The sequence below is a fragment of the Necator americanus genome, chromosome I (assembly GCF_031761385.1).
Source record: "Necator americanus strain Aroian chromosome I, whole genome shotgun sequence".
NCBI lineage: Eukaryota > Metazoa > Nematoda > Chromadorea > Rhabditida > Ancylostomatidae > Necator > Necator americanus.
The window spans coordinates 3,668,390-3,681,138 of NC_087371.1; positions in this window are offsets into that span (position 1 = coordinate 3,668,390).

Consider the following 12,749-nt stretch of genomic DNA (forward strand, 5'->3'; position numbering starts at 1 on the left):
CGTGCTGCTAGCGGAAAGTTCTTAGTGATTGTAGATGCATTTTCTCGATAATTCAGTTCATCGCATTGTTTACAGCGAGCGTTTTTGGCCACTAAACGACTTTTACGAAGTATGTGTATTCGAAGAAAGAAATAATGAGAAATGCTACTAAATTCATTTAAGTACATTAAGCAAAAAACTTTCAAAGAAAAAAGAAAGCATGAAGAATTACCGCTAAGAAGTATGCAGCTCACCTTTGAGCCGCGCAGTCGTCAAAAAATTCAAGAAAGTTGTTATAAACTGAAGAATTCTACTTCTCACGATTTCGTATTTTTTAAGAAGTTTAAAAAAAAATCTTTAATGAGTTTATTATTTACTACTTCTATTTCTTTCTTCAAAGATAACTCGTAAAAGTCGTTTGGCGGCCCCTTCCAGTTAGTTTCATATCGGTGATCTGCATAAAACACTGTTAAAGGCATCACCCCACGAATCTGAGGTGGTACGGATTTCAGGTGGAGTATTCGTATACGGGATGGAAGACTACGGAGAGGGGTGGACATTCCGTCTATTTCTTCCTAATTGCCGTAAAAAACGACCCGGAAGATACGGCTTCAGGCGTTCTGGCGCACTATTTTCTACAAGGAGTTCGACTGGAGCGCGCCAGCCTTCTTCGGCGCCGCATCTTCCGGGCCGTTTTTTTACGGCAATTAGGAAGAAATGCACGGAATCACATCCCTCTCCATAATTTACCTTTAATGCCTTTAATGCATGTTAGTTATAACTATAACTTGTACCTCAGTCACTACAGATGAGGATCACAACATATAATTCCGAGAATTTCGAGAGGTTGTGGAAATTCAAAGAAATTTTAAGAAGGATTTCCCAGGTTTTAAATGATTTAATTTGAATAAATTGTAGTTTTTTTTCAATTTAGAATTTTATTATTATTTTTTTAATTTTATTATTTTTTATTTTTTTTTTGTTCATGATTTTTTGGGTCTTAATTTATTAGTTTTTAAAATTTGATAGTAGATTCTCTCTAAACGTACTTTTTAGCACTACTTGGCAGTGATGAGGCCACCCATAGAACTTTCAATTCTTGGCGAAGGAAAAAAATCATAGAATTGAATAGTTAAAATGTTCTGAATATTCGAGAAAAAAACATCGATAGAACTACCTTTTATTCGTTTCGTTACATACAAATTGAAATTGAATAGAATTGAAATTGTTTGAAGTTTTTTTTGTATAAAACTATTTGATAGCTTTATTCATTTAAAAGTCCTGAAAGTACAGGGTTTTTTCTTTCTTTCTCTTAAAACAATATGATTTGAAAGTATAAGAAGAAAGAGAAATGAAAGGAGAGAAAAAAAAAACTAGTAAGTATCTCCTCGTGAGGTTTGCCGTAATCGACTATTGTAATTTGAAATGAAATGTAATTTCTCTCAATGAAAATGTAACGTTCTCCAGTGCACCATGAGAAATCTAATCCTCATTTATTTTCATTGTTTACTAGTGTACAGTACACCTGCTCAATGTGAAATAAGCACTTTGGCGGCGCCAGAAGCACAATAAGAAGTCCATGAAATTCTTGGAAAATCCATGGAAGTCATGACTTAGTGCGGAAAACTACCGAAAATTTCCGAAATTCTGAGTGTGAGCATAGAAATATTGTGATAAAGTGGACGATTGCTGCAGCACACTGTCATTATTTATTTATTAATTACTATTATTAGTATTATTTACAAGAGGAGTACTGTTCTATGAATTTTAGAAGAAAAACGCTTAAGAACGACACAAACATGTACAGCAAATAGCCTTTCTTTAAAGGTATATGGATTACTGTAGCCTGGATCAGCTTCGACTTCGTAGACTTCGTCTCAGAAGAGCTATGTACAGAAGGATCGTTCATTACCACATTACCACAGAATCACATAATAAAAACCTCAACGCGAAAAAAAATGGTCCGGGTACGATCAGGAGAGGTAGTGTGTTTAATAAAGAGGACGCAGGCGATCGGAGAGAAATTGGGGACTGTACGCTAACGAAAAGGAAGGGAACAATGAGGGAACAGACTTTTATCCAGGTATAGCTTTAACTTCGTATTAAACCATTGGATTTATTAAAATTACAGTAAATTACATTTTTTTAAATTGATTTTTACCAACAAATTTGTGGACTTTCTTTCCGACTGGAACACCTATTTGGATCCTTTTATCTCTAATGAAGCAGGTATATTGTTAATAAAAAGAAAAAGAATCGAACGATACAGTATATTTCGTGTTCGTATGTACGTATGTTGTGTATTGCATTTGTCATCATTTTTTATTTGTTTGTCACATTTTGTTTTTGTCTTGATCCTGATCTCCTTTTTCAAAGGGCGTACAATTGTAATTGGTTATAATTGATTGAAAATGAGAAATTGCAGTGGAAAAAATGAAAATTGAAATGAAAAAGAAAAAAAGGAATGAAAAATTGAAATGAAATTGAATTACAATTCATCAATTACACGAGAACAGGGCAAAAGTTACTCAGGAACGTGTTGGATATAAGGCTACATGACGTCTGGGTTCAGTAGCATAGATGAAAAGGGTAGGATCCTTCCAGGGACTCGGTCCCAACATAGCCCCACAGGACAAAACAAAGTAGTTTAGCTTTGATAGTTGTACGGTAACTGATACCAGAGTCGACTGAGTTTTTTTTTATGGACAAGGAATTAAAAACTGCGGGAAAATTCAAAATTTTCTCCTATGTACATACGTAATTCCTTACAAAAAAGCTGAAAAAAAAACGAAAAGCATGTATCTTTAAAAACGGGAAGAAGAACGAGTTCTGATATAGTAACATTACTTTCTGGATGGCCAACAACCGTCAGTGCTAGCTACGGTCAAAAATCATCACGTTCTAGCACATTTTTTGCTCAAATAATAGTAATTCTCCCGCTAATTATGCTGCAAACCGGAAGTGGGCGGTCCTCGTGAGTTTTGACCTCATTGGTGGAAATAACTGACTGCTACTATGGTCCTATATGTGTAAGGACGTAATTTTGCAGAAAGGACGTTGTCATTTCTGCAAAATTACGTCTAACTAAGGATTCTAGTGGTTATTATTGTATTAACATATTTAAATATATTTACTATATATTTATTATATTATTATGTACTGTTTATTTATTTATTTATTTATTTTTATATTTAACTAAGGACTCTAATAGTTATTATTTCCAAAAATTACACAAAATTGCTTCCGTTTGGAGAGTTCTTGAGCTCGGATGACGCTCCTGTAGAAAATTTTACGGTTTTTGGGATTTTCTCTTTTTTTGCAGACATATGTGAATTTTACATCGCATCCGTAGTGGATTTGTGAAAAATAAAATCAATTAAGGAAAGTAAATTGTAAATTTTTCATTTAAATGGAATTTAGCGACCTTTGTAGATCCGAAGAATTAAGCAGTCGCTAACAATCAAAGAGATTATAACGGAAATATTGTTATGAATGAATTGTCCTCGAGCGAATGAATGACCGAATAACGGGGGTGAATAAACGAATGAGAAGAGTAAAAACAGACGCTTGAGGCGATGAATGTTTTTTTATTGGTTTTTTAGCAGCACGATAGCGTGACTTACACCAATGTATTACTAGTATCGCCTAGAATCTATTAAGTAGATGAGTAGTAGTTGAGTAAAGCTGAACGTAGCCTTATAAGTGGATGATTTTAAATGAGGTTGCGCTATATGCCTACTACTTTGAATTATACAAATTTTCTTTATTAAAATAAACTTGAAAATATGAAAAATAAATAAGAATATTTTTAAAAAAATAAGAACTGAATAAAAATAAAAATAAAAATAAAACAAATAAAACAAAATATGAATCTACTCCTCCTTGAGAAATTTTTCCAAAAGTTGCTCAAATTGTATTACTGTCACCTTTATTTATGTCGGAGTCTGAGAAGCTGACACTAAGTTTTATTCTCAGTGAAGTTTTTCAATATTTTTTAAAGTTAGTTGTTTGTTTATTTTTAGCTATCGCTTATTTTGGTTTTTTTCTACTTATCCTTGCCAAAAGAATGAAGATTTCCACTCAATTTCTAGTTGTGTCCCATCAGTCCGGGAAAAAATCGTTATAGATCCCTGTAAGACGATCCGCAAACTAGAATCTTCTTGTAACTTTTGGAAAAAAAACCACCGAAATCATAGAACCTTACACCTTAGTCCCAAAAAAAAACCTTTAAAAATGAAAACCTTAAACCAAAGAAGCTGAGAAGAAATTATACGAGGAAAAAGGGAGGAGATCTGAGGTAAAATCACATCAACAACGTCAAATGATGGAAAAGGTGTCGCAAATAATTCCATTTTCTCTATTCCATGAAGCTGTACGGACCTATCCATGAGTCCCAACCAACAATTAACCGCCGATTATATACAGTATTTGATTAACTGTCATTCATAACACCATAGATCAAAATATTTCTGTGTTTCGTAATAATTAAATGCTCTTTGGTCCTGAACGGAAACAAACAGTGAGAAGTTCTTTAATGATCTAATATCGTCACAGGAGCCAAAGACACGTAAAAGTAACTTTTATAGGTTAGTGGCGTAAAGAGAAATGTCGCGAAGCAACCTCAATCAGAATTCCCCGGAAAACATCTGAAAAAGTGTAATTTTATTCGAAGCTTTTCTTACTGATCGTATTTACTGTTTTGTGATTTTTTTGTTTATTAAACATGACGTATACAACACCTGAAACCGAAACAGAACAACCCAAACCTCAATTCAGTTTGAATTTCTGAAATTTCGCCAGGTTCGAAAAAAAAATGCAATGTTAGAAATGCGCAGATATAGAAAAGTTAAAAAAAATCGGAAAAATTAAGAGAAAAGTTAAAAAAATTCCAGAACTTTTTTTCTCTAAATGAAATTCCCGAACAAAAGTTTAAGGGATTTTTCGTAAATCCACTTTGATAGATATTATTTTGGTTAAGAATGAACGTGAACGTAATGAATAAAGAATAGGTGACATCTAGAGAATACATTGATATGGATAATGGTTGCCTGGGGCGGTGAGTGAGAAATTATTGTCACTTCCGAGAAAATGTTGGAAACATTCTAAGGGGTTGCTACGACAACTTGTAAAAGGGCGGTGTTAAATGTATGCGAACGTAGGCGCTCAAGCTACAAAACGCTGAATTCCCATTACATCATTATTACATATAATAAAAAGATTTAATAAGTTTTTAAAGTCATAAATCTAAAGTGGAATGAGAATGAACTCGTACGGATCACAGCATGGAACAAACATACTGTGACTACGGAAGCACTGTTTGGAAAGACTGAGAGGATGTAACCGAGAGAAAAAATCCTTTGCGATAATTTTCTGTGAAATCACGTGACGGAGCTGACGGAGATAACTCCGATCCGATCGTTATGAATTTTGTAACAATACAAATATTACGGTAATGTGTTGCGCTCGTTTTTGCGCTAGCTACTTATTTTTTTTGCATTCAGCTCCACTTTTCCTTCCAATCAACAAGGATTTGCAGTCGAATCTGCCATCTGCCAAAGTGAAATCTAATGGAATTTGATGTAATCATGGAATCCAAGGAACACGGTCCGCTTTGTCGATTCCAGATGAAAATTCGCGCGCAAAAGAGCAGGAATCCACTAATGCTGTTCTAAATTTATACAGGGTTACATAGGAAAGTTCGTTTAAAAAAATGCTTGGTGATCGCTTCACATCAAGGAAATTTTCGGAATTTATTCCCTGAAGGACACGAATACGTACGGAACAATGGATCATACACATATGCGCGGTTTTGGATACTTAATCTGTGGATCTCTTCCGCTTTTCCAATCTTTTCAAAGCCTGGATGCTTTTTCGGACTCATCCGTTATGGACCTTACCTTCACGCCTTAGCTGCGTCCGTTTTCCATTCCTAAAACATCATAGGCTAACGTTCTCCGGGATGGGTATCCGTGCGCCTCTTCTGTGCGGATCCTCTCCGCGGGCCTTATCGCGAGCTCGGATTGCGGAACTTATGCGCACACCTTTATACGCAAACCTTCTCTCTGAACCCCGGTCGGCAGACCTCTTCTACGGATATTATTCGGCGGTCTTACCTAAGGATTTTCATTTAGGGGTTTTTTCTTTGTACTTTTTCCTGCGCACTTTATCTATGAACCTTTTCTAATTTTTATGACCTTTGTCGGGGACATTTCCTACGATTCTACATGGACCAACCTCTTTTGCGGATCCTAATTCCAGGTCTTATCCGCAGTGTCGTCCGCAAGCTTTTTTCGGGCTCATCCGCCGTGCACCTTACCTGCAGACCTTAGATGCAAGCCTTTTCCACTTTAAAGCATTATTGGCTAACCTTTCTGATGCCTATCCGTGGATCTCTTGTGCGGATCTTATCCCCAGGCCTTGTTTTCGGATTTTGTTCGCGGGCCCATTCGCAAACCTCCATCGGACCCTTTCGTTAACCTCATGAATCTAGCTCTAGAACCCATTTGCGGACCTTTTTTTGCGCGCACGCAGACCGTATGGGTGATCCTCATCCGTGACCTTTTCCGTGGAAGGTTTTCTTGGTATCTAGATATCCGAGATCGGTTTATGTGTACGTTTTGGTGGAATACATCCAGAAAGTTTCCGTGAGCCTTCTCAACGGCCTTTTTCTATGAACCTTATTTCTGGTCATCTTTTTCACACCTCATCTGTAGAGTTTATCAGCGGATTTTTCTGCGGACCCTATCCGCGGCCCTTTTTGGATGCTATCTATAGAGTTCCCAGTGCACATTTTCGTTTTTTTTTATAAAGGGGCCTTATTTGTGCACTCTCCGGAACGCTTCGGAACGCCGGAACACTCGAAGCCGTATCTTCCGGGCTGTTTCTTACGGCAATTAGGAAGAGATGGACGGAATCACCCTCCTCCCCATAATTTGGGACCCCATATAGGTATAACCCACCTGAAACTTGCACCATCCCAGATTCGTGGGATGATGGCTTTAAGTCTTACATTACAGGGTCTATATCTAAATTTAGGAAATTAATAGCTATGAACATGAATAAAATAAATAGGAGCTTATTTAGGAATCTTGAAATATAAAGCTGTAATATCTTTTTTTCTCTGTTTCAATACCATTCTAGCAAAATTTTGGATCTCTGCCAAAACCCTTGTTCAGAAATCAGAGCATGTGTCCCTAGTATTTGAAAAAAAAAACTGAATTTCCGAATATTTTAAATTTGAATATTCGAATACTCCGGGTAGGAACTCAGTCGCAGTATTCGAATATTCGAACTTCTCCGATAGTATTCAATTCGTTCAGCACTGTACTAGAACTTACTTTTGAATAGCAACTACATTGGACATGAAACACCTCTGTCAACCGATGAGATTTCAATTATTCGAATATTCGAATAAATTCGTTCTTTTTATGGTTACTGTACCCAACAATATATTGGTTCTATTGACTATTGGTGCGTAGATAATAGATTTGCACGTGTGCAGCTAATTGCGCGGGCGCCTACGCATGGATTGTGGGAATATGTCCCAGGGATTTTTTCAGAACACCCAATACGGTAAGCAGGCTGTCACGTTTAAATTTTTCAAGGAACGAACCGTTATCGTAAAGCACCTGTTTTCGTCGTTCGAGTTCTGAATGGTGAATTAATTGAGTTCTAATGAAATCTAGAGGATTTTTGATCATTAATTTTTTTTTTACGGTGGTGGTATGTTTTGATTTTCCGTTGTTGTGGTTAAGAAACCAATTCGCGTGATCGTTTGGTGGTGCTGGGAAAGCCTTCGTAAAATTTACGACCTTCATGGATATAAATTTTTGTAAGATTTCTATTTTTAAATATTCTTATTCTAATATATTTCTATTTTTTCTAATTTAGTAGTCGAACGTTAAAGGAACAAGAAATACAGATGACACGTTTACAAAGTACGTATACCCACAGTTCAAACCATTACAGTAATTCCTATTATATTTAACTACAGGACTTACCAATGAATCGTTCGAATCATTCGATGTATGTGTTCGTGCTGTGGACATCTGAAATAACAGATATCGATTATTCCGTGGTCGATATATTGATCGAAATCGAATTGTAACGAGGATAAACACACACACACACACAGTTCGCAGTAAATATTTCAATCAGGAATAAGCTTTCAATTAGGGAAGAAGGAAAAGTGAGAGAGGGAAGAAGAGAAGCGATGGAACGTGAAACGGAGAAAGACTGACGTGTTGCGGCAGATGCGTCGCGGTTATCCGGTTGAACCTATTTGGTGCTGAGTATAAAATTTACGCGATTTGATTGGAAACAGTTTAATATTCAGCATATAAATATATTTACTCTTCGTTATGTTTAATAAATATATCTTTTTTTTGACATGATAGCCTAAAAATATTTTAAAAATTTTATATTTAGATCAATTTTTTATCAGGAACAATGTGAAAGAACAATGAATTTATATTTCAACCTTATCTTTATCCTGGAAATGGTTCGAGGGTTTTGATGCTGTAAATCTCCTCCAACGTCTTGGTAGTACAAAATTGTGCCACATACAGTTCCTTAGCACTATCCAGACATCAGTACTTAAGGATAATGCACGGTACGTAGATCTCATTTGAAATAAACTGATTAGCCCACGAAAAAAAACCTGCTAGGAAGGGGTTGGGAGCATTCTGGAAATCCGTCAGGAATCCATCCACGAATAATAGCAATAAGTGCCTAATTACCAAAGACTTTATGCGATTTTATGAGTTTTCAGTCAATTACCAAAGACTTTATGCCGTTCACAACACTCTGTGAACCATAAGATTGTCTCACATGCCGTTCTTTAACACTATCCAGACAACAACACTTAAGGACACTGCAAAACATGCAAATCTCATTCATCCTGGGTAAAAATCTGCTAGAACACGACAGTTCACCAGCTCCTCAGGTCGGTGAGACTGGTCAGTTTGTTTTCCTGTTTGCGGTTAGTTCCGTGGTGAACCTGGAATGATATCGAGGTTTGGGGCAAGGAGAAAGGAGGAATCTAAGGGGATCCTCGAAAACAACCTCGAAAACCTCAAACAATTTTCAATTTTCAATTCAATCTCAAACAATTTGCAGGTATTTGGTTGGCAAAGACGAGGATGTCGAAACGTAATAGTAACGGCAATAGTAACGTTTCAGCAAAACTTCGTCGGGAAAACAAGAAAACATAAATCCAGTTCACAAAGTCAAGTTTTCAAGAGGGGAACAGTTGGAAAAAATGAGAGAGGAATGGCGGATTTTGTGAGCGCATAGGGAGGTATGACTCAACATTTGCACCTATAACGACTAAGGATAATTTGTCCGGCGCTAATCAATCCGCTTAGGATCGAAGCGCCAACGCCTTCACCTCAATTGAGAATTGTTTGAGGTTTACGAACGCTTGTCTAGCCTATATAATGACTTGTGGAAGCGAGCCAATGTGTAAAGTCAGTGTTTTATCCTCACAGATAAGCCAAATACCAATTTATGGACCCCGTAGACGTGAAAGGTTTGGTTGGCACTGGAGCGATTCCGAACCAATGATCGATCGAGCCGCTACAGCGGAATCTTCTACCGATTGCGCTACACCTGCCCTTGCACTTATGGGTGTTTCTCGCAAAGGATAGTCCTGGATAGAATGATAATAATATATAATAATAATAATAAAAATAATAGCAATAATAATAATGATAATAATAATATATGGATAATATAATATATGGATATTTCTCATGTTACGTCAGGTCTCATGCCGCTTTTGCTGAATTTCACATAAAGAAATCTGTAATAAATCCATCTGTGTTTGTTTATGGTTTTTTGTTTGTGATATGTTTCGTTTAATGAGATGTTCATGCGAGAAATGATACTCAACTCCGAAAAACTTATTTTTCATAGCGTTTTCAGCAGTGTTTTCCCAACGCTTTCCATTTTGCTTTCTTTGAGTTGCTATTTCTGAATAAAAATAGTGGAAATTGTGCTGATTGGTGAAATTATAGAAATCGAAACTAAATTTCAAGATTCTCGCTTCTGAATCGAAAGTAGTTGATGATCTCCACGCATTAACGCCTTACTAGTTAGGGCTTATTAGCCTTTGTTAGCCGAAAGCCGATGTTCATTAGTGAGATCAAAGGTGCTCAAATCAAAAATTAAATATTTCAACCAATAACGGGACTTTCTTTTGTAAGCACACAATTATTTCCTCTTTTGTGTGATTCCTTTTCAAATCACATTAAGAAATTGTAATTTCCTGTGAAAAAACACTGGTGAATATCACTGGTGAATATAATGGAAAACACAAAATACTACAAAAACTGATGTTGTATAATGATAATAATATGTTTTTTTTTCATTGTCGTTATGAGGATACAATGTACTTTCAGCTACAATTTTCCAAGGAAATTTTATCATTTTTCAGAAACCACGGAGAAGGAGAATAAAAGAAAAAACGATAAGAATTACTACAGAGAATTTAAAAAATGTAATAAAAGCCACTTTCTACCTTTGATACTTTAACAAATGCAGCATTTTGACATTTTTCTTTTTCTTTTTTTCTAATTTTTATGATCCCTAAAAACCGATGAAGAAAAGAGAGAAAATATCAATGTCTAAGAGCACAAGTGTTCTCAGCAAAAAGAAAAAGGGGAAGGCGTGGGTGGAAAAATAAAAAAAATGAATACGCGATCAGTAAAGAAGAATGTGGCAAAAAAGTTCAAAATAGGAGGGAGAAAAAGAGTAAAGAAAAAACAAACAAAAATACAAAAAGAAAAACGAAAAGGAAAAAGTTCAGAATAAAAAAAGGAGGGAAAAATAAGGTTTTTTCAGGAATAGCTTAAAATAACTTAAGAAAAGTGAGGTAGATCCATTTGGTTTTGGGTGGAATTGAGTTCCTTGTCGTTGATATCGAAGAACTGGCGCTCCTACGGCAAACAATTTTAATTTTATGTCCAAACAGTACAGTTTTTCCACATTTTTTTTCTCAAAAATACTTTCTTTCCTCTGGCGGAAAAATTGTTTTTGGAAAAGTTTTTTTTTTTGCTTTGAACGGTTCTCAGTTTTTCCTAACTGAGATTGCTAACTGTGTATTTTCATCAGACCTACTTTTTAGAGAACTTTTGTAGGGCCGGTCCTATTTTTCAGATTATAAAAATGTTTCTATGTATCGAATCGATAAGGCTGACCATAAATGAAAAAGTGAGGAAAAGAGGAATATAAGGAGAGGAAAACAGCCATAAATAAGTTGGGAATTTGTGTGTATGTATGGTGTTGAGCTTGCCAAATTTTTTTCTCTTTTCGAAAAAATCGATTTCGCCTTTTTTTATCAGCATCATTTGTTGATTTGCTCGAAAAACAGCTGTTTTTTTTCGTTTTACTTAATATTATGAGGGAAATATATTGTAAGAACATTTTAGTGGATAAATGAGAGTGTTTAAGTGCACACATCTATCCGAGTATTTTTTTTTTAAATTTTCATCGCCCACCACAAAAAAAAGTTAATACCACAATTACAAATCGTGTTGTGGTAATTTTTAAACAATTCGCAAAAAATCAGACTTGAGCCGTGCTCATTTTTTATGGTCAGGTTCCCTTTGCAACATATATTGGAATTTCTGGAAATTTCAGTCGCCTTCCAGAAAAAAAAATGACGAACGGAAGTTCTCTTAATTATCAATAAATTTTTTTTCCAATTTTAATATCATGAATTTCATATGTTGTTTGTTTGTGACGCACTTATTCTGGAATATAGAGGAATGGATTTGCAGAAATATTGCTTTTTCTAAGTTCTTTATCATTTTTTCCAGATATCGACGTGTTCGATGGATTCGGAAGAGAGAAAAAAAAGCAAATATGAGAGGAAAAATTGTTTAAACAAGCATGAACAGCTTGTGGCAGGTTCAAAGAAAATTTTCAAATTTTTCTAAATTCAATCTAAATTCAAAGAAATTTTTCTAAATCCTTACGAAATATAATTTTTGTTGCAATGATACTGCTATAACCGTGTATCCGTGGGAAATTTACTTGGAGGAGGAAAATGAATTGAAAAAAATGGAATTTGTTATTTAAATCTGTCGCAGCACAACATGTCGAACATAACTCGAGTTTTTCCTTGTTGTCGGCGGTAATCAGACGGTAACTCGGGCAACGCCTCGAGCTTGCCACAATTGCTGCAGCGCGTTACGAAGAAAGATAACAAAAGTGCACTTTACAGGATTAACAAGCAGCGTAACGAATAACACAGAAGGTCTCGCTTGGAAAATCACGTAAGGTGAGCGAGGTGGTGAAGGAAAAACCGCATAGGGTCATATTATGCTTTGACCATCCCCTTGATGAAATTATCCAGCTTGTCGAGCGAATTCGCCATTGTTCGTTCCGATTTTTTCTCTGCATGTGATTTCTGGATGGGTTTCAGAAAAGAAAAACCCTTAGGGGTCTTGGCTAATTGCATATAAGTAAGTTCTACATTATACTATCGTCACATGCAGAATGTACTAGTCATGCGTATGATTGTGGAGCAAAGATTCAGAATGAAAATTGCATGGAAATGACTTCTGCTCTCCACTTTTTTTTTATCCTAGATAGGATCTATTACCGGAAGCCCTAAGGTAGTTGGAGTCACAGCGCAAAAAATCACAACACTCATGAAAAAGATGCACGTCTTTTTCACAGATTTGACTAACTTTTTTTTTTCTCATTTGCCAGATTTCAACGCAGTCCGAAATGGGCGAGTGTTTCCGAGTACTGAATTAACGCAG